Raw genomic sequence first — 23,095 nt, forward strand, 5'->3', positions numbered from 1 at the left:
CAACGTTGGAATAAGTGGCCAAATTTGACAGCTATAACAATTGTTTGAAGGTGCCAACCCTGACAAGAGATGAGTGAAGCCAATGTCATTTTCATTGCTACCAATTTTTGTGCCGGGCCAGAATCAGGCCGTGGCAGCCCTTGTGGCGGGACAGAATCCCGGATTTGGAGACCTCCCCAGCCGGCTCTGGGATTCCCCTTTCTCGCTCACTCCCAGCCTGGCCGGTGTTCAGTTTCCCCAGAGGCAGGCGGGAGGCGGGAAGCTGGAGGCGCGTCGGAGGCGGGGCGGCGCGGTCGGAGGCGGGGCGCCTCGTGAGGGCGCGAGGGACGGAAGCTGGTCATCCGGCCCGCGTCAGGGCTCTCTCCGTGCGCTTTGGGGACTTTGCCTTGGTGCGGACCCGCCCTGCGCCCGAATTCCTGCGCGGCGTCTGGGTGGTGAGTATGCCTTGGCTCTTGGGCGCCCGGCCCTGTGTTCCCCGGCTCGGTGCCATCTAAGGGGTCTCCACCGAGCTCAGGTTGGGGCACACCGCCCGCGTTCTCCTCATCTCGGTCTCGGGCTGTCTGCGCTTTGGGTCGGGACCAGGGGAGGGCTGGAGAGACGCACGCCTCAAAGTGTTTCCCGGAGCACTCCGCCGCCCTGCGCCTGGCGTCGGGTGAGAGCCCCCAGCCCAGACGTGGGTCCGCCCCGCCGCCAACCTCGTTTCTGCCCAGCCCCTTCGTGGGCAGCCCGCACACGCGGGAGCGCGTCCCCTGTAGCCCGCCCGCCCCGCAGCAGGGGTCCTGGACAAGGTAGCGGAACCCCATGTTCTCATCTGTGGCCCAATGGTCCTCCCTTTGGGCGGCGGTACTGGCTTTGTTGTCTTCTCTTCACGTGGACGCCGGCGGGGCGGGCGGGCCGCGCCCCTCACCCGCAGGTGCTTGAGAGAGCCGGGAGAGGCGAGGCCACAGACACCTCCGCCAGGGTTCCGTGGACTGTTCAGCCCCGGCCATCTCTAGAGATGAGAAAGCTAACAGGAAGGACAGGTTCTTGCCTCACACCTGCTCTGTGGCAGATCCGGAACCCCAGCACAGATGCAGACGGTACTCCAGTCCAGGGCACTTCCCCTATACTTGCTGGTGCCTCAGAGTTCAGAGCTCCATGGCTCCACAAACGTGGCGGGAGTGGCAGCCCACAGGGCCGCTTGGAAACCCCAGAGAGTCCTGAAACTCTCATCCACCAAGTAGCTGGGCTAGCAAGGGTTTATTCATTCATTCAACAAATATGAATGTGCAGCTGGTGCTGGGGTCAGGATAAGACCAGAGATGGCTGTGAGGGGATAGACTGAGGAACACAGGGAAGGACTCTGTAGCTCTGCCCCTTCTTGGCCGGGATTACCTTTCATGTGGCAGACCTGGGGATACATCCCAGAGCCCCTGACTTATTTCATGGCTACACTTGACCAATCTTCTGAGACATCTTCAAAGCCAGTAGTAGCTCAGCTGACCTGCTATGGAAGAGAGCTAGTGGAAGCTGCAAAAAAGATATGGTTTTTCCACATTCCATCTCCACCTGGTCAGGGCACTTGGCAGGCTCTGAGATGGGGAGGGCTTCCTGCGCTGGGGCTTTGCCATCTTGGGACAGACCCTGAAGACTGCCTGACATCCCTAGGAGTTAGCCATGATTGTGCCTGGAAGAGAATGTGGTCTGGCAGCCAGGGGTAAATAGGAGAGAGAGCGAGCACCAAACTATAGTGAGGGGGGCCTTCTTGGGAAGATGACACATGCCAAGCCTTACCTGCAGCTAAGTGTGACCTTGCCTCTTCTGTCCCTCCTGACCAGGGATGGAATGAGAGTAGGGTCAGCACTTAATAGCTGAAGTTTAAAAGCAGCCATCTTGGCCTGGGGTTGTGGCTCAGTGGTAGAGCACTTGCCTAGCATGTGTGAGGCACTGGGTTTGATCCTTAGCACCACATAAAAAAATAAAGTTGTAAAATCTAAAAAAAAAAAAAAAAGAAAAGAGCAGGCATCTCACTTGGGATTGTTTTCCTGAGGAACAAAGTGCTGCCTCAGGAATGGAGACCTAAGACTGCGGGGACATGTTTCTATAATTGATCTGCAGTAGGATAGGACTGGCAAAGAAGGCCAGACTACTGGGGCTCTCTGAAGGATGAATAAGGGCATGGTTTTTCCACAGGAGTCCAGGCTGTGCAAGGAATGCCTGGGGAGGAACACTTATTTGCAAATGAGTATAAATGGGCCTTGCAAGGAGCCCCAGCCACACCCAGGCCTTTGGACTTTGAAGGAAGGATGAGGACCAGGAGGAGGATGGAGGTTTGATGATAGAGCCTTCTAGGCTAGCATTCTCAGCCTTGTGAAAGGCAATGAATGATATTCCCTTTTTTTTAAATTAATTTTTATTGTAGGTTGTTCAAAACATTACATAGTTCTTGATATATCATATTTCACACTTTGATTCAAGTGGGATATGAGCTCCCATTTTTACCCCATATACAGATTGCAGAATCACATCAGTTGCACAACCATTGATTTACATATTGCCATTCTGGTGACTGTTGTATTCTGCTGCCTTTCCTATCCTCTACTATCCCCCCCCCTCCCCTCCCCTCTTCTCTCTCTACCTCCTCTACTGTAATTCATTTCTCCCCCTTATATTTTTCCTCCTTTCCCCTCACTTCCTCTTGTATGTAATTTTGTATACCCCTGAGGGTCTCCTTCCATTTACATGCAATTTCCCTTCTCTCTCCCTTTCCCTCCCACCTCTCATCCCTGTTTAATGTTAATCTTCTTCTCATGCTCTTCCTCCCTTCTCAGTTCTTAGTTACTCTCCTTATATCAAAGAAGACATTTGGCATTTGTTTTTAAGGGATTGGCTAGCTTCACTTACCATAATCTGCTCTAATGGCATCCATTTCCCTCCAAATTCTATGATTTTGTCATTTCTTAATGCAGAGTAATACTCCATTGTGTATAAATGCCACATTTTTTTTATCCATTCGTCTATTGAAGGGCATCTAGGTTGGTTCCACAGTCTTGCTATTGTGAATTGTGCTGCTATGAACATGGATGTAGCAGTGTCCCTATAGTGTGCTCTTTTTAGGTCTTTAGGGAATAGACCGAGTAGGGGAATAGCTGGATCAAATGGTGGTTCCATTCCGAGCTTTCCAAGAAATCTCCATACTGCTTTCCAAATTGGCCGCACCAATTTGCAGTCCCACCAGCAATGTACAAGAGTACCCTTTTCCCCACATCCTCGCCAGCACTTGTTGTTGTTTGACTTCCTAATGGCTGCCAATCTTACTGGAGTGAGATGGTATCTTAGGGTGGTTTGATATTCCCTTTTGTCCTCTTTCTAGCAAGGTGGAGGGGTTGGTGACCAAATGGGAGTCTGTAACCATCAGTTTTCAAGGACAGGCAGCCTTCTTACTCAGGGACTGAGTGAATCATGGTGGTAATACCAAGAGTGCTGGCTCTGAAGTCAATCTGCAAGGAGCCAGGATGTAGAACAGTGGCTTCTGGAAGCACATTCTGTGGCAGCATCTCTGGCCAGGTTGCAGCTGTGAAGGACAGCACAGTTCTGCAGTGCCCCCTGAGGCCAGCTTATATGTCTACCCCTGCTCATCTCATCTGGTCTCCACAATTAACAGGATTAACAGCTCCTTGGCTAGCCCACCTGGCTGGTCACTCCAAGAGGTCACATGTATCCTTGTTTAAAGCCACTGATAGATCTAAGGAAGACAGCTAACTAAGGCTCAAAGGGTGGGGGATGTAACCAACCATAACATACAGAGTACCTGATACACAGAAGATATATTTGTAAGTTTTTGTTTTTGTTTTGAGTTGAGGTCTCTATGTTGCCCTGGCTGGTCTTGAATCCTGTGCTCAGGTGATCCTCCTGCCTTAGCCTCCTGAGTAGTGGGAACTATAGGTGGAAGTTGCAACTTCCACCTCACAATGCTATATATGTTTATTAGTTAACTTATTTAGGCTTTATAGTAATCAGAGATTAGATTAGCATCACCATTCTTCAGATGATGAAACAGACAAAAAGGGGTGTTAGATAATATGCCCAGGGCCACAACTGAGGGATTCAGACTCCAGGGCCCTAATTATAACCATTGCACCACATTGCCAACCTCCAAGGCTTCTCTCTGTTCTGCTATTTAAATGCAACCTACTTACCTGCACACCTTCATGCCTATTAGAAATTCATGGGTAAGCGGCAGAGAGAATGACCATGACCTGTAGCCTTTCTTTTCTTTTCTTTCTTTTCTTTCTTTCTTCCTTTCTTTTCTTTCATCAGGGCCTGGGACATGCTAGGTAAGTACTGTACCACTGACTTACCCCAACCACCATGGCCTTTCTGTTGACTCCTCCCTTGCTAGACCTTAGGAGGCAGACAGGCCTCTGAAGTTACAGGCAGCTAATGATGTGTGTGAGAGAGGACTCCCATTGGTGGAATTTTTACCCAAGAACTACCCTGGCAGATTCCCACAACTCTTTACCTGCAACTCTATCCTCCCCCCACCCCCACACTTTTTTGTCTGTTTGCCTCTCTTGGTCTAAATAGTAATGTTTTAAATAAAAGGCCATCTCAGTGAATCTCAAGAAACCATTTCTGGAAGTGTTTCTGCCTGAAATTGATTGCTTGGTTGGCTTTATGGGTGTTGTGCCTATGATCTTTTCTGGAAAAGACACACCAACTAAGAAAAAGAGGAAGAGCTGGGATATGTCTCAGTAGTAGAGCACCAGCCTGCCTGGCATGCCTGAGGCCCTGGGTTCCACCCTTAGCACTGCAGAAATAAAGAAAGAAGGAAATGGAGGGGGCCAAAGAAAAGGAAGAAGTGTTTTGTTTAAGTTACCCTCCACTATCAGTATTACAAATGGACTTCCTTGAATTTTGTGAGCTTTGGAGGGAGAAAGTTTTTTGTTATTGTTTTGTTGTTTGTTCTGTACTGGGGATTGAAACTGGGATGTTCTATCACTGAGCTACATCCCAGCCTTTTTAGCTCTTTTAATTTTTTTTTCTTTTTCTTTTTCTTTTCTTTTTTTTTTTTTTTTTTGAGGCAGGGTCTCGCCAAGTTGCCCAGACTTTTCTTGAACTGGCAATCCTCTCCTGAGTAACTGGGATCATAGGCTCCTGTAGGGAGGAGGAGTTTTGAAGGTTAAAAGACTATATCTGGACATAGACCAGACTTAAAGAGGGGGTTGGTTGCTCTTAGGTATGCAGAATAACTGGAAAGACATTCTGCCCTAGTGAAAGGGTGTGGGTTCTCATGGCAGCTGTGGCTCAGGAGTGGGCAGCATAGCAGTGTGGCAGCTGCTGCTGGGGAGATCCCTGTCGTCTGGGACTAGTGCTCAATCTGCTTTGATGTCCAGATCATCATGGAACTTTCTGCAGAGCTTCCTGCCTGGACTTGTTCATCTAGATGGGATCCCCCAGCTTGCAGTTAATCATCCATGCTGATGGCTATGCTGGTGACCAGCAGAGCAGGTTGCCATCTACCATAGGATTGGGTTCCTTCCTTATTTGCTTACCAGTCTTCTTTCTTTAGAGGAAGGAAGTCAGTACTGTGCTCTGGGTGGGTGGGTGGGGGTAGGCTGGCCTTTGAGGTTCCAAATGCAATGTATGGGTAGATGAGCTGGAACAATCCAATTTGTCTGATATGGACCCTTGACCATGAGCCTTTATCTGAGACTGCTACTGGAGTCCTAGGCTAGAGGGTTGAGGGTCCCAGCAAATCAGGTTTAGCCACCTTCCCCACAAACCAAACAGAGGAGAGGAACTTGAATCAGTGTAAGTGCACTGGGAAGACAAGAGGACCTACATCCTTAGCCCTACCTTTAAGGGGATGACAGTTAATTCAGGGTTTTATAGAAAGGGGAACGAAGGCCAGATGTGGTGGCTCATGCCTATAATCCCAATGATTCAGTAGACTAAGGCAAGAGGATCACAAGTTCTAGGCCAGCCTGGGCAAATGTTGTAAGACTCTGTCTCAAAAAATAAAAAGTGCTGGGGGTGTAGCTCAGTGGTATGGCACCCTAGTAACAAAAAAAGAAAAAAAAAGGGCAAGAAAGTGGGATTTGTATAGCTAGAGGGTTCGCACATCTGACAAAGAAGGTTCATCTTATTACCCGAGCCCTAGGAGAGATAGCTGACTCCAGGAATTCCAAGATCCAAAAACCAAACAGAAAAGGTAATGATAAAAAAAAAGAAAGAAAGAAACTTTAATCAAATGACCATATTGGGAAGGCAGAGTCACATGCTTCCTGATGCTCACAGGAACTTTAGGTTTAAACAGAGGAAGAATTGGGGCAAGGGCAAGAGTTACACATATTCAAGCAGCCTTAGTTAAACTATGGTCTGGTTATTTTATTTCTGGTTCTATGAGGTGGCTTCGACTAAGTCCTTGTCACTTGAGGAAGCCATCTCCATTTGCTGCTCAGGATATTTATCTATTAAGTGATCCTGGAAGGAAGCAATTTGGTTCCCATGAGACAATTGTTCCTGCTTGGGGGAGGGCAGTTGCATTATAGGGTGACTTGCCTGTAGGGATCTACTTTACATGGAAAGTGTAGGGAAATGACTGGAAGCTTCTAGGCACTCCTCTAGGGTCCTAAAAGAGGGTATCACCACAAATCTTACCTCAGTCTTGAAGGGGGATGATATAGATTAGGTAAATTTAGGACTATTACTAGTTTTTATATGAACATTCCTTAAATGATTATGAAGAGCTGAGCAGATCACAAAATTGAAGGTGATAAAGGAGACAGATATGAAATAAATGCAGAGATGCCCAACTTTACCCTACTTTTAGTTACCGGTTGAGCATCTGCAGGTCTAAGTAAAGAATCATTGCCTAAGTTCCTCTTATAATCTTGGACAGGAATGATCTGGTCCATTACATTTGGATTGGTCAGTGAGGGTCTTGTCAGCAAAAAGAAAGTTACTGTTTTTTACTAGGAAGGGGAAGAGGGGTTCTACTCATCACAAGATATTTACCAATCAGACCTATTCCTAGAATCCAAGGTAACTCAGAGCAGAGAAGACACATGCAAAATGGAGGCAGAGTTGCCAAGTTTTTAATCCTATTTTTAGTTACTAGTTACCCACTTAATATTTACAGGCAAAAATGAAGAGTCTTAAGTCTTTATTACACGGCCAGCAATAATGTTCTTTTGTGTGTAGGGGGGGTACTGGGGATTGAACCTAGAGAGGCTTTATCACTGAGCTCTATCCCCATCCTTTTTCGTTGTTTATTTTAAGACAGGGTCCTGCTAAGTTGAGTAGTTCTTTGCTAAGTTGCTGAGGTTGGCTTTGAACTTGAGATCCTCTTGTCTCAGCTTCACAAGTTGCTGGCAATACAGGTGTGATAGCACACCTGGCTACAATAATATTCTTGTATTTTTGTTATTAGGCATCTCTGCATCCATATTTCATTTAATTTGCATGAATATATACAGATGCTCCTCATCTTACAATGGGGCTGTGTTCCACTAAACCCATTATTATTGGGGTAGAAGGTTCTACTGCACATCACTCTACTAAAGCTCTGGAGACAGAAGTTTCTGGAAGAAGACAACCTTCAAAGCTAGCATTGAGGAAGACAAAGATAATCTTTTCGTGTCAAATCTCTATGTTCATTAGGGCTTAAGGGCATAGACAGCATTTATGAGAAGAAAAGGGAGTTCAGAGGGACAAAAAGCAGAAAATCCATGGGGCTCCCTCTTTCAAGAGCATCATCATCTCCTTCACTTGGGTTCTTGGATTCTTGGAGTTGCCTCCTTATCACATCCAAGGGAACTTTTGGAGCCTGCCTGGCTGGTGATGCATACCTGTAATCCCAGTGATTCAGGAGGCTGAGGTAGGATTCAAGTTCAAGGTGAGCCTGGGCAACTTATTGAGTCTCCAAGTAGAAAATAAAAAGGGTTAGTCCAGTGGTAATTCTGGGTTCAATCCCCAGTACCTTAAAAAAAAGACTCCCCAAATCATTGTTATATGATCATAAATTAAAAAATGGTTGTTAAGTTATAAAGGCATTTAATTTACTTGACCTACCAAACATCCTAGCTTAGCCTAGTCAACCTTACATGTGCTCAGAACACTCATGTTAGCCCACTGTTGGGCAAGATCACCTAGCACAAAGCCTGTTTGATAAAAAACTATTGACTCTCTCATGTAATTTATTGAATATTATACAGAAAGTGAAAAGTGTAATAGTTGTAGGAGTACACTTTTACACCAACCATCAGAAAGTGGAAAAATAAAAGTTGGGACAGTCTGTATTTTAATTCTTACATTAATTCTGTGAAGTTCTACAGTTGTGACCATTAATGGTAATGTGCATCCCACATGGATAAGCGTTGAGGTGACTGTAGTCCTGAGCCCAGAACATGTCCCAAGAGCTCCTACTTGAGTCTCTGTCCTCCAGAGCCAAAGAGAAGGGGAAGACCTTCTTCAAGTGGCATTTGGGGACCTTTCTGTTTTTCCATTTGGTCCCCACAAGGCAGGAGGTGGTCCTTTTTGCACATGGGGAAAGTGAGATTACATTGCAAGTTCAAACCAAACAGGACCTGTTTACCTTTAGAAATTCTGTTCTGGGCTTGAAAGACCTGAGCCTCTTAACATGCATATGATCTCAGTGGGGTTCAGCTGTTTCTGTAGGGGGAGCTGGCTGAGGTCAGAGTGGGAGGACTGAAGATCCATTAAGATTTGAGAGCAGCAGGAGTACTGGATAAGACTAGGGACTCAGAGCCAGGAAGGGAAGCAGGGTCCAGGGGCATTTGGGGCTGTGGCATGAAGGTGAGGTGGTAGGCATGTGTCCTTCCTGGTAGACAGTCTGGGAGAGTGAACTAGGGCTGGGGAACTCTGATCCTTTGAACATAGATGTCTCAAAAATCTATGTACCTCAATTCAGCACATAAGCCAGCTGGGTGAATGAGTCACTCCCCACCCACAGCCTCAGCTCAGCCAGTGTGTTATTAACATAAGATTTGGCATCAGAGGGGGCTGGAGAGGCTCCTGCCTTGGGCATTCATCTCTTTGGAGACAAGGAACAGGAAGTCACTGTGGGGTTCAGTGGGTGAACCCTAAGCTTTGAGTTCTAGGAAAGTCACTGCATTAGGACTATCTCTCTTCTTCCAGACTCAACTGCCTCTACATGTGTGTGTAGGAAGTAGAGGGAACACAGCCAGGCTAAGCACCATCTGGGGACTCTGGAGTCCATCAAGGCAAGCCCTGGTATAGTGGAGGAGATAGAAAAATCTTTCTTTCTTTTTTTTTTTTTTTTGTATTGGGGATTGAACTCAGGGGCACTTGGCCATTGAATCACATCCCCAGCCCTATTTTGTATTTTATTTAGAGAAAACAGGGTTTTACTGAGTTACTTAGCACCTTGCTTTTGCTGAGGCTGGCTTTAATCTCAAGGTCCTCCTGTCTCAGCCTCCCAAGCCACTGGGATTACAGGTGTGCACCACCACACCTGGCAAGATAGAGAAATCTTGACTGAAACTTCTCTAGAAATTCTAGCAGGCTCTAAGACCACTTGGCCCCAAAGGGTGTACAACCTCTGAAATGCCTTATTTTCTCTCCTGGGTATCCATTAGGAACCTTAGAGATCTCTTACCTCCAAAATCCTTACCTGGTCGACTAGGGAGCTGAGTTTGGGGCCCATGGTGACCATCTCCAGAGACATCTGTGAGATGACTGTGAAAGCTGCATCTTTTTATGTTCTAGTAATCTGCCCCCCCACCCCCCACACCCCTGCACCCTGATGTAGGTCTTTGACCCCTTTCACAGCGGAGGAAAGAAATTTTTCTGCCAGAGCTTGGGAGGCAGGAGGACCGCTGATACCCATGCAGGCCTTTCTGTCTAGCCAGTAGACTCCCTTGTTCCTTGCCAGCTCTGACTAAGCACAGTATGGGTAGCAGCCCCCTGTCTGTTTTAGGTTCTGTGCTGTGCTTTATCCCTGGCAATATCCCATTTTTCTCCATAATTAAGCTCTATAAAGAAGAAAAAGAGAGTTCAGGAACAAGGTAGTAGGACAAAAGCTCATGTAGACATTTTAGAATGGCCTCTGGGACAACTGTCTCCCTCCTTGCTGGCCTATCTTGCCCCACTCAGTGTCTACAGGCCTTTTAGAAAACTCAGGGCCTGGAAGCAGGAGATTAGGTGTCGGAGGGCTTTAACATACAGAATGCCTGACTTCTGTGGGCCTGGTGGTGCCAGAGACACTCATGAAGGGATGTTCCAAATTATCTGATAAAGAGGCCCCTCCTTCCTTATGCTACCCTCCCTCAGCTGCTATATGTATGTATGTATGTATTGCAGTTTTGAGGATTGAACCGAGGGCCTTGTACATGGCTAAGCAAGTGTTCTACCAGGAGCTCTGTGACCTATACCCTCAGCTCTGTTTTCTTTCTTTGTTTTTATTTTTTTTGTTACTGAGGATTGAACCCAGGGTGCTTAACCTCTGAGCCACATCCACAGCCTTTTTTTTTTTTTTTTTTTTGGAGACAGGGTCTCTCTAAGTTGCTTAAGGTCTTCACTGAATTGCTAAGGCTGGTCTTGAACTTGCAATCCTCCTGCCTCAGCCTCCCAAATTGCTGGAATTATGGGCATGTTCACTATGCCTGGCACAAATTAATTGTTTTCTTAATTTCTGGATTGTTTATTGTTAGTGTATAGAAATACAATGGATTCTGAAAATGCTTATATCCTACAACTTTTCTTTACTCATGTTTTAGTCCCAATAATTTTTGGTGGATTCTTTGGGCTTTTCTGTATATAAACTCATGCTGAATTAGTATGTTTAACAGCTTCCCCATTGGTTCCAGTTGCAGCCAGAGTTGAAAACCAGAGGGTGATTAGATAAGTAGTTCCCATGCCCTTGAAAATGAAGTAGGGGTGGTGAGACAGAGTAAAAAGAGATCATTTGCATTTCTAAGGAATGTCACTAGTGTCTGCAGAAAAGACTCCAGGGCCTGGGAGCTCAGACTAGCCTAGGTACAAAGGAGTTGGACTGGACCATTGCTCTAAATGCCAGCTTCTTCTTTCCTGTAAATTTCAGTTTGGCTGAGTGATTGGAAGTGTGGCCTGCCTCATGTGTTTTTCTGGAGTGAGAGTGTCAGCAAAAACCCCTGACCAAACTGATAAGTGTCAATTCCCAAAGGAATAAGTCAGCCAGTTAGGCAAACTGTGGTCCTAGAGACCATGGGAAGGAGAAGTCTAGGTCTGTGAGCACCCAAAGGCTTGAGTGTCACCCCCACAAAGAGCAGAGGTTGTCTTCTTGAAGCTCTGTACTGTTAGTTTTATATCCATGGAAGTGTGTACTAGAACTAGCAGGCACCTAGTAATCCTAGAATGGTTGAAGCATCCTATTGATTCCTTCATTAATTAATTAGCTAGATGAAATCTCTGACACATATCATTTTGTCATTTTATATTTGTATCAAAGTCAAGGTTTCACCTTTTTTTTTAGTTGTAGATAGATACAATGCCTTTATTTTATTTATTTATTTTTATGTGACGCTGAGGATTGAACCCAGGGCCTCATACATGCTAGGTAAGAGCTCTATCACTGAGTCACAGCCCCAGCCCACTTTATTTTAAACTACCCTTTGGCAGTTTTGAAGATCAGCCACTGAAAAGCTTACTCAGTGGATCCACCTGGTCCTAGGTGAATTCCAAGCAACAGAAGAACTTTGTTGACTAAGAAGTTTGTTGACTAAGTTTCTCTTGGGGCCCCACCCTTCAATTTGTGTTTCCTCTTGGTTTTTGTTTATACATGGCATCTCCTCCCCTCCTTCCCCCTCCTTCCCCCTCCCTCTACTCCCTCTCTCTCCCACTCCCTCCCACTCCCTCCTTCCTTCCTCTCCCCCTCCTTCCCCCCTCCTTCCCCCTCTTTCTCTCCCTCCCCCTCCCTCTCTCCCTTTCCAGTAGTGGGGATACAACCCACAAGTATACATTTTATTTTATTCTACTTGCTTTCCCTCTACCTTAAACTTATACAGGTTTACTTAAATCCGCTAACATTACTCCTTTTTTGGGGACCTGGTGATTGAACCCAGGGGTGCTTAACAACTGAGCCATATCCCTAGCCCTTGCTTTTTATTTTGAGACAGGGTTTTACTAAGTTGCTTAGGGCCTTGCTAAATTGCTGAGGCTGGCTTTGAACTCAAGATCCTCCTGCCTCAGCCTTCCAAATCACTGGGATTATGGGCATGTGCCACCATGACCAGCTAACATTACTCAATGTTTAACATTATAAAAATTGTAAAATTGGGCCTGGGATTGTGGCTCAGTGGTAGAGCACTTGCCTAGCATGCATGAGGCACTGGGTTCGATCCCAGCACCACATAAAAATAAACAAAAGTATTGTGTCCATTTACAACTAAAAAATAAAAAAATTTTAAAAATTGTAAATTTGCATTTACTTAAATTAAATCATTCATGCTTTGACTTTAATTATTTTGGTTCTGGGAATCAAATACTGGAACTCATGCATGCCAAGCACCATGCTGTGTCACAGGCTGCATCCCCGGACTTGACAATTGTTTCTATTTTAATGGTATTGGAAGGTAAAGCTTTAGATAACTTAAAAACTGAATTGAGATAATTAATGAGTTGTCATTTTATGTCCACATAATTTATAATACAGAATATCAAAACATTGATTATCAGGCATAACTTTTAGACTTTGGATTTTGTTTGTTTCTTTTGGCACTAGGGATCGAATGCAGGGGCACTTTACCACTACATCCCCAGCCCTTTTTATATTTTTTATTTTGAGACAGGGCCTCCCTGAGTTGCTTAGGCTAGCCTTGAACTTGTGATCCTCTTGTCTGAGCTTCCTGAGTCACTGAGATCATAGGCATGTGCCACCACACCCCGCACTTTTAAACTTTTTAAAATTTCTAAACAGGTTATATCTCTGGCTGGTGTTAATGAATGTACTTTTCACTTCAAGAAAACATAAAAGAAGGAGCCGGGGTTGTGGCTCAGCGGTAGAGCACTTGCCTAGCATGTGCACACCCTGGGTTCGATCCTCAGCACCACATAAAAAATAAATAAAGGTATTGTGTCCAAAAATAATACTTAAGAAAGAAAGCATAAAAGAAGTCATCATGGTGTTGTACTCAGTGACTCTGGAGGCTGAGACAGGAGGATCACAAGATCAAGGCCAGCCTCAGTAACTTAGACCCTGTCTCAAAACAAAACACAAGAAGGGTTAGGGATGTGGCTCAGTGGTTAAACACCCCCAAGTTCAATCCCTGGTACTAAAAAAGGCATAAAAGGGACGTGTAGCTATAAAAAGTTGTGTTTATAAACATCTGCTAAAATGTTTGTATGTGACAGATAGCTCTCCAATTGTCACCTCCCAGTTCATTAGAACTAATATATCTATTTTTTACGTATAATAATTAGTTATAACTAGTATGGAATACAAAAGCAGTTGTGGATATGCTTTTATTTTTCAAAGAAATGGGGTAGTATATTTCTTCCAATTGCTTGGTTTCCAGATCTCTTTACACATAAAAATTAGGAACCAAAAGCCTTTTAATTAAATGGGTTTTATCTATTAATATTTTCTATGTTAAAATTAAAACAAAAATTTTAAATGCTTATTAAGTCATTTGAAATGTATGAAATTGCTTGTTAGCATAAATATTTTAAACAGTATTTGTATTTTACAAAACAACATTTTTATTGAGAAGAACAACATGGTTTCATGTTATTTTGCAAATTTCTTAAATATCTGGGTGAACGCAAGACATCTAACTTCTCAGACTGTTGTAATATCCATATCTTCCAGCCTCTAGAAAATTCTACTATGCCTTTGTGAGAGAAATAATGTCAATATTGTTGTGAATTATTTATTTATTTATTTATTTATTTATTTATTTTAGAGATGGGGTCTCGGTATGTTGCCCACATTAGTCTCAAACTTCTGGGCTCAAAGGATCTTCCTGCTTTAGCCTCTTCGTTAGCTTGGACTACAGACGTCCCTGCACTCAGTTTATTACGGAATACTTTTGACCTGATAGATTCTCTGAAAAGGGCCTCAGATACCCTCTCCTAAAGTGATTTCCCAGTGTATACCATAATACAGGGGGACAAAAGTAGAGGCCAGAACCTGAAAAGTGATTATCATGATAGCTTATTACACCTGAGTCTGAAAAGAAGCTATGAAATACGTCATCGCTTGCTTGCTTTGGTGTTTACTTTTTTATTTTACTCATTAATGCCTTCACTTCAAAATGAAAGATTATTCCTTACTTTATCCATAATCCACGGGATAACAGAGACTCTGTATGGCCGAATGTTGACTTTGTTAAGTTCTTGATTTTTTTTTTTTAAGGGGAAAACCAAAGAACAAAGGTTCATCACTTATGAAAGAGCCAAGGTTTGTGAATTTCATTAATGGATAACCAAGTCTCCTCTCTTAGGCATGTATGATCCTTTCTTGATAGTGTCTTATCAAGACACCTGGCAACACTTTGACCTTGCCTTCCAAAGATAATACCCTGAATTTAGAAGAATTATTTTGTGTGTGTGTGTGAGATTTTTGTTTGGTTTTGTTTTACACTGTACCACTGACCTGTATCCCAACCCTTTTAGGATAGCATGGGACACTGAGACAGGAGGATGACGACAAGCCCTAGCAACTTATTGAGGCCCTAAGCAATTTAGTGAAACCCTGTCTCAAGATAAAAAACAAAAAGAGCTGAGGATGGAGCCCAGTGGTAAAACACCCAGGTTTTCCAGTATCAAAAAACAAAACAAAACAGAAAAAGACTCTAAATTAGTACCATTGGAAAATCTCAAATATTTGGTTATTTGCATTATGAAAAAGAAAAATAAGTGTACCAGTGGTGCAGCTCTGTGTATGTGTGCATGTGTGCATGTGTGCATGTGTGTGTGTGTGTGTGTGTGTGTGTGTGTGTGTTTTAAATATTTATTTTTTAGTTGTAGATGGACACAACACAATGCCTTTATTTTTATGTAGTGCTGAGGATCGAACCCGGGTCCCACTCGTGCTAGGTGAGCGCTCTACTACTGAGCCACAATCCCAGCCCCAATGTTTGTGTGTTTTTAATCTTTTTTTCTTTCTTTTACTGCAGTGCTAAGGATCATACCTAGTGCCTTTTGCATGTTGGGCAACATCCACCACTAAGCTGCACCCTCAATCCCATAATACATTTTTATTCTTAGCGAAAGCATTGATCAAATTTGTTACGATAGTTACGTACTGGTCATACTCTCAGAATTTGACTATCCATTCTTCTGTTCTGATTACAGGTGTGCACTTCCATGCCTGGCTGATTTTCTTAAGGAACTGTCATCTGTGCCCATATTTTTAAAAACTAGGATATAATTGGATGAATTGATAGTGTAAACAGAACCTTACTTGGAATAGCATATTTTTTAATGATGCTCAAGTAATCAGCAATGATGACCCATTTTTATTTATTTGTTTTTTGGTATTGAGTATAAAATGTAATGGGTGTTTTTATCACTGCGCTACATTCCTAGCCCTTTTTATTTTTCTTAATTTGAGACTGGGTCTTACTATGTTCAGCCTCCTGTGTTGCTGGGATTATTGGCATGCCCAGCGATGACAAGCCATTTTTAAAGGAATTGAGACTGATGTTTTGTAAACAAATACCTACAAAGCCTCCCTCCAGGAAAATTGGCCTACTCCCTGGCTTATAGGGAAGTAAGGAAGGTCACTTCCTAGTAGGCCCAGAAATTTAAGATATTTGGGAGACTTGAATAAGGAAGATAAAAGGCTGAATATACAGACAAGGACCAGACCATATATAAAAATAGAGCTGCAGTCAGATGTCATGCCACATGTCTGTAGTTCTTAGGAGGCTGAGGCAGGAAGATCACTTGAGCTCCAGAGTTCAAGACCAGCCTGGTCAACATAGCAAGACCCTACCTCAAAAGAACAAACACAAACAAAACAAAACCCACCCAGAATTCTGACATAAAGTCAGCAAAAGCCAGCTTGGAAAAACAGCCCCTTATCTACTACAAACTGCCCTCATGCCAGCCTGCTGTATAAGGCAACCTGTGGGAAGCCTGATTGCTATCTTTAGTAACAATTCATCAAACCAAACAATGACTTCTGCCAGCCTCAGTTGGCCAGGATATGATAAAGAACTGACAGCTTTCCGAATTTTTGTTCCTGTCTCCAACTTGGGACCAAACTGAGAAAGCCACACATGCCTCCTAATCAGTCAGTGGGATGCCCAGCTTCTACTTCCAGCTTCCCCATGCCAGCAGCCTCTAGCCAAGGCACATCAAAGCCTTCCTTTTTTCTACCTCTTGGGATGGGGACTGACTCCCTGCTATAGCAAGCTCTGAATAAATTGCCTTTGTACCTCTCATTTGGTTGGCCTTCATTTATCCCACACAGGAATTCCAGAACATTTACAGATTTTGTGGGTGAAACTAGGTACAGTTTCTTAGATATGGTATTCTTCCCTCAGAATAGCAAATACTAGAAGCTTTTAAAATTCCAGTCTGTGCTGGGTGCTGTAATCCTGGCTAGTTTAGAGGGTGAGGTAGGAGGATTACAAGTTCCAGGCCACCCTGGGCAATTTATTGAGATCCTGTGTCAGAATAAAAAGGGATAAAGGTGTAGCTAGTTTAGTTTCCCCAAAAAAAAGTCCAATCTGAGAGATACGTTATGAAAATTTCCAGACAGAAGTTGCCTTTATGGCTTTAGCATTTATTCTATACTGTATTATGATTTTATATTTGCAAAAGAAATATAAGGAGGTTTAGCTTGTTAGCCCTCTTGCTGCACCTATGGAAATTATCAGGTAAGCCCGGCAGGTGGCAAAACCTGTAATGCCAACTACTTCTGAGGCAAGAGGATCAAAAGTTCAATACCAGCCTCTGCAACTTAGTGAAACTCTGTCTTTAAACAAACTATATATATGGCTGGGGATATAGCTTAGTGGTAAAATGCCTTCGCACCCCACACACACTAAAAAGGAAAGAAGGAAAGAAAGAATTATGTCCATCTAACAAGTCTAGACCTTTTTTAGAATTTTTATTTTTATTTTTTTGGTGTTGGGGACTAAACCCAGGGCCTTGAGCATGCTAAGCACCACTTGACCACTGGACTACATCCCTAGCCCTGCAACTGGGTCTTTTCCATATACTTTCACAGCCTTTGAGCTATTTTATTGTTGTCAGATTATAGAAAACTGTCAATACAAATGATCGGACTAATGATTTTGTTCATAGAAGTGCAAATGATGGGCTGGGGATGTGGCTCAAGCGGTAACGTGCTCGCCTGGCATGTGCAGGACGCTGGGTTTGATTCTCAACACCATATAAAAATAATGATGTTGTGTCCACCGAAAACTAAAAAATAAATATTAAAAAAAAATCTCTTTCTCAAAAAAAAAAAAAGTGCAAATGAACTTTGCCCAGTTGAATGCAATTGATTTTCACCTTTTGGATATTGGCCAGTTTTGCATCTCTATTTTTTTTCTGATTTCCCATTGCTTATACATGTGGCTCTTTTGAATAATTTTAACATTTTATTGTTTTCCCCATTAAATAATGAGCTAAATAAAATGTTCAACAGGTGTTCATTTAAGACGATGGGGCAGGGGGAATTCCCTTCTCCAAGCCCATTCTCCCTGCCCCCCCTTTTCCTCTCTCCTTTTTTGGTGGTACTAGGAATTGAACCCAGGACTTTGCACATGTACAATACAAGCGCTCTACCTTCAGCTACAACTCCAGCCTCCTACCTTGGCCTCCAAGCTAGAATTATAGGCAGTGCCACTGCACCTAGAACATTATTTTTTTGATGAAGGCAACAAGGAACAGAAAAGCAAAGTGTTAGTGGTGCCTTTTCTTTTCCTTTTTCTAGTTAATTCATACTTATCAGCCCTAAATCTAGGTGGCACTTTTTCTTCTCCAGATTCCAAATGTAGGTGGAATTTTATGCCTCATTTTTTTTCCATGCCTTATTTTATATCATACAGTTTAAGCTTTTCCTGGCACCTGGCATATAGTGGACACTTGGATAGTTGATGGATGAATTAATGACCATATTCTTAATGTAGAACACACTTTTTTCATAGTTTTTTTATAATTATGTATTTTGTACATAAACCCTTTATAGGTCATATTTGCCTTTGTGTGCCTCTTCTGTTCATAGTGCTGTACCTTGGACATGTGTTCATGCTGGCTAATGGTGGATGTGGCACACATTGACACATAGCTAGCTAAGTGATGGACCTGGAGACGAGCAGAATTGGGTTCTCCTGACTTCTGTTTCATGTGTTCTTGCAGTGCCATATTTGAGTGATCTCAAGGTCTGTGGGTGGTGGGGGGATATGAGAGGTAGGTGCACACAGTTAATATTCATTTGTTCTGTAAGAAATTCTGGGAGTCAGCTATCATCTTTGAATAGGACTATGAGGACAGAGTGACCATATATTAGCCAAGGAGATGCTGCCCTGCCCAGGTTTGGGACACTGGGTAGCTGCAGTAGTGCACACCTGTAATCCCAGCTACTTGGGAGGCTGAGACAGGAGGATCACAAGTTTGAGAGCAGTATCGGCAACTTAGCAAAACTGTGTCTCAAAATAAAAAGGGCTGGGAGAGCTGGGGTTGTGGCTCAGCAGTAGAGCGCTTGCCTAGCACATGCAAGGCCCTGGATTCTATCCTCAGCATCACATATAAATAAATAAATAAAAGGTGTTGTGTCAACTACAACTAAAAAAAATATTTTTTAAAAAAGGGGGGCGGGGCTGGGGATGTAGTACAGTGGTAAAGCACCTCTGGGTTCAATTCCCAGTATCACAAAAAGGCAAAAGGAAATACCTTTTTATTTCCATTGACCCTTACGTGTGCTTGCTCCTGCCCCAGTAAGGCCCAGTCTTTTGCTTTGACCATGTGTGATGGTACAGGGCTAGGCCTTTTGAGAACTTTGGGGGTTTCACTGAATTCAGGGACATTTAGCTTTCCAGATGTGAGTGAGGTTCCTGGGGCCTCTAAAAAAGGTTTACATCTGTTGTCTGTTTATCTTTCTTGAAAAACTGGCTCTGAGGTGAGTGTTCATGTGGCTCACACCCCCAGCTTGGGTGACTTTGCAGCTGCCAAGGCGTTCAGTATCCTTGCTGGGCATCCACAGGCAGAGGCCCACCTGGTACCAGGCCTGTTGCATTCAGGCACTGTTAAATGGTAGGTACTGTTTCCTTGTTTTGTTTTGTGATTGAAACAAGGTCTTGCTGTTTTGCCCAGGCCTCAAACCTCTGGGCTCAGGCGTTCCTCCTGCCTCAGCCTCCTGAGAGCTGGGACTATAGGCCCTCACAAATGTACCTAGCCTGGGCATGGGCTCCTTGTTATCAGTAATAATACAGTTGACCTTCCATATCTGCAAGGTATGGAAGCATGGGTTTATTTTATTTTTTTTAATCATATATGTACTTAACACATAGAGATATTTTTTTATCTTTTCTAAATAAAATAGAATAAGAGCTATTTACATAGCACTTACATTATTAGATATTATATAAGTAATCTAGAGAGTTAAAGTATATAAGAGAATGTGTTTAAGTTACATGAAAATACTACATCATTTTATATGGCATTGAGTTTTGGTATATAAGGAGGTTCTGGAACAAATCTCCAAGGATGGTGAGGGGTGACTGTGTTTGCTATCTTGGTACTACAGAGATAAGGCATAAAAGGCCTCCTAGTTCTCAGTCTGCATGTTGCATGGGGCCACTTTATATAAGGCTTTCTGGTTCCTAAGCATGTTTTCATCCATTATCAATCATAAGTTGGCAGGTTACTATTTCCTGTTTCCTGCCCACCTAGCCAGTTTCCCACTGGTTCTCAGAAGGGAGGAGATATACTGGTGGCTACTTGAGCTTTTCTTCTTGCTGGTGACTTAGGTCAGGAGTTGGGGGGTTGAGATAGAATTATTGTTGACTCAGAAGTCTTTGGTTTTTGGTGGGCCTCATTGTCCCTATCCTCCTGGGCCCACTCATAGCAGACAGTTGATTCATTGAATTTCTTCCTAAATCATGAATGAAGCCAGATGCAGGGCATCTGCTCAGAAAGTTTACACATTCTCCAAAGCCCCAGCTGACCTAGGTAATACAGCATCCCCACCCCCCAATTCTTTCTAGGTTTTGTCCTAGAGGAGCCTGCCTATGTCCTCACAGCCCAAGTTGAGCCATAGTCACAGTCCCCTGACTACCATGAGACGTGTACACAAGGTATATTTTACTTTCACATCTGGCATCATTTGATTCTGGACTTAATAGGAAAATGTCACAGCAGGGTATTTATCATGATTATTTTGTTTGTTTTTGAGATGGGGGGTCTTGCCCAGAGTGGCCTGGAACTCCTGGGATCAAGCAGTTCTCCTACTTCAGCCTCCAAGTACTTGGAACCACAGGAGTGTACTCTGGCTCCCAGCTGACTTAGCTCTATTTTTCAGTGGTGAAAATACTCAAATTATTTAAATGTCCAATAACAGGAGATGGAGATGCATTATATTTTGTTGTGTGTGATACACTTACACACACACAAATAGGGGTTTCAGTTTGGGGCACTGTTGACATTTTTGGGCTGGATAAGTTGTGAAGGGCTGCTATGACACTGTAGAATATTCCACAGCTTCCCTGACCCCTGCCTACTAGATGCTAGGAGCCCCTTCTCCCCATTCTGACAATCAAAACTACCTCCAGACACTGCTAGATGGCTTTCGTCGTTGTTGTTGTTATAAATGGACAGCATGCCTTTATTTGTTTATTTTTATGTGGTGCTAAGGATCAAACCCAGTGCCTCACATGTGCTAGGCAAGCACTCTGCCACTGAGCTACAGCCCCAGCCCTGCTAGATGGCTTTTGAAGATCAAAATCATCCCTGATTGAGAACTAGTACATTAAGTTGTAGGCATTAGAATATTTTTGAAGATTGTTTATTTAGTGGTCCTGGGGATCGAACCAAGGTCTTTGTGAATGCTTTCTGCTACTGAGCTATACCCCCAGCCCCAAAAGACTATTTAAGTGAGAAAATGACCAAAAATGAGTGAAAATAGCAAGATATGAAAGTTTCCATGTAGATATAGGAGCTTGAGTATTAAAATCTAGAAGGAAGTTGATCAATGTTTGCATTAATCCTCCCCCAGCTGCCCACCCCGCTTCTGTCTTTTAGTGCTAGGGATTGAACCCCACTGGAGATAGAACCTAGGGCTTCACACTTGCTGGGCACGTTCTGCACCACTGAACTACATCCCTGCCATGACAGATGTCTCGAAAAGATGTAGTAGAACAAGACAAAGAGCTCAGACCTTGAGGTAGAGGCCTGGGTTATTGTCCGTTGTGCCACTACTTGGGCAGTGACTGGGAAAATGGCTTGATCTCTGTGGCCTCTTTCCTGAGGAGTAGGTTCTGTTTAATCTTTGACTTGATGCTGGTAATGATTCTGAGTTTTCCCCTTGCCCTCGAGCTGCCATCCTTCCATTCGTCCATATACACTTCTATCATTTGCTTCTGGACCTTTTTCTGTCAAACAAGTACCATACCCACCCACCAGTGGTAGAGCTAGACAGATGCTCTACCACTGAACTATACCCCGAGTCCAACCACCCTGATTTGATCATTACACACTGTATACATATATTAAATAATCACACAGTACCCAATAAATTTGTACAATTAAGACAAAAATAAAAATATATCCCAGTGGGAGAGCCAGCACAGCCTCCAGCTGTGCAGGGTGCCTGAGGTCAGTGAGCATCTGAGACAGGAAATGCAAGTGCTGAGAGTGGGGTGGTCCATGCCTGGTTTTGAAGGCTGAGTATCCCTGTTATAGCCAGCTTCCTTCCTGGCCTCTTCCTTTCTTCCCCAGGACAAGTTGGTTATTCATTCTCCTGCTTATTTTTTATGTCCTATGCATGTAGGAACCCTATGAAATTGCCAATATTGTTTTTGCCCTACAAAAGAAAAATTTTATTTGGCTTAACCTGATATTTTGTGTAAACTCACATATACAATTACTTGCTGAATAGAATTACCCTATTCCAACTATTGCATAGACGTTTTTGTTTAGTCTCTTGGACATCTTTATTTATTTTTTTTTTTTAAGAGAGAGAGACACAGAGACAGAGAGAATTTTTTAATATTTATTTTTTAGTTTTCGGTGGACACAACATCTTTATTTTATTTTTATGTGGTGCTGAGGATCGAACCCAGCACCCTGCCCGTACCAGGCGAGCGCGTTACCACTTGAGCACATCCCTAGCCCTCTTGGACATCTTAATACTGATACGCAACAAAACTCTTATTCTGTTTAATGATTTTATGTGTATTCAATTGTATAGATACATTTTTATTTTTGTTTTAATTGTACAAATATATGGGGTACAGTGTGATAATTTAATACATGTATACAGTGGGTAGTGATCTAATCAGGGTAGTTGGACAGGAGGTAGAGCTCAGCGGTAGAGCATCTACCTAGCATGTGTATGGCCCTGTGTGTATCCCCAGTACCCCTCTCACACACAAAAAAAATCAGGGTCATTGACATTTCTTATAAACATCTAAAAATTATTTGATTAATACATAGTGTATATAAGTATGAGGAACAGTGTGAAATTTTCATACATGTGTACAATGTATACTGATCAAATCAGGGTAATTAAGATTTTTTTCTTATTGCTTTGTGTTTGAAGCCTTAGAATTCTTCTCTTCTAGTTATTCATAAAATATATAATAGGTTTTTATGAATTATAGTTTCCTCACTGATCTATGGAACACTGGGACTTATTTCTTATGGTTTTTTTGTTTTGTTTTGTTTTGTTTTGTTTTGTTATCCAATCTTCCTCTATCCTTCCCACCTTTCCAGCCTCTAGTAATCACTGTTTTACATTCAGGTCAACATTTGCTTTTTTTTTTTTTTTGTAGTGCTGGAGGTTGAACCCAGAGGGCCTCACTCACGCTAGTAAAGTGCTTGTACTGAACCACACTTCTAGCCTGCATCAACTCTTTTCTTTTCTTTTTTTAAGATAGGGCATTTTTTAACCATTAATTAACTAACTAATTAATTAAAT

The 23,095-nt window shown here is 43.1% G+C and overlaps 1 protein-coding gene across 1 annotated transcript in view; it reads left to right on the plus strand.

Annotated features, from left to right (window-relative positions):
- The first annotated feature begins 408 nt into the window (after positions 1-408).
- Positions 409-23,095, plus strand: part of LOC143389021 (BH3-interacting domain death agonist-like) — a 38,053-nt gene continuing 15,366 nt past the window's right edge. The window contains exon 1 of the mRNA XM_076842376.1: positions 409-434. The gene's annotated coding sequence lies outside the window, so the exon portion shown is untranslated. The remainder of the gene's footprint in view (positions 435-23,095) is intronic.

This window comes from Callospermophilus lateralis, unplaced genomic scaffold, assembly GCF_048772815.1.
Source record: "Callospermophilus lateralis isolate mCalLat2 unplaced genomic scaffold, mCalLat2.hap1 Scaffold_43, whole genome shotgun sequence".
NCBI lineage: Eukaryota > Metazoa > Chordata > Mammalia > Rodentia > Sciuridae > Callospermophilus > Callospermophilus lateralis.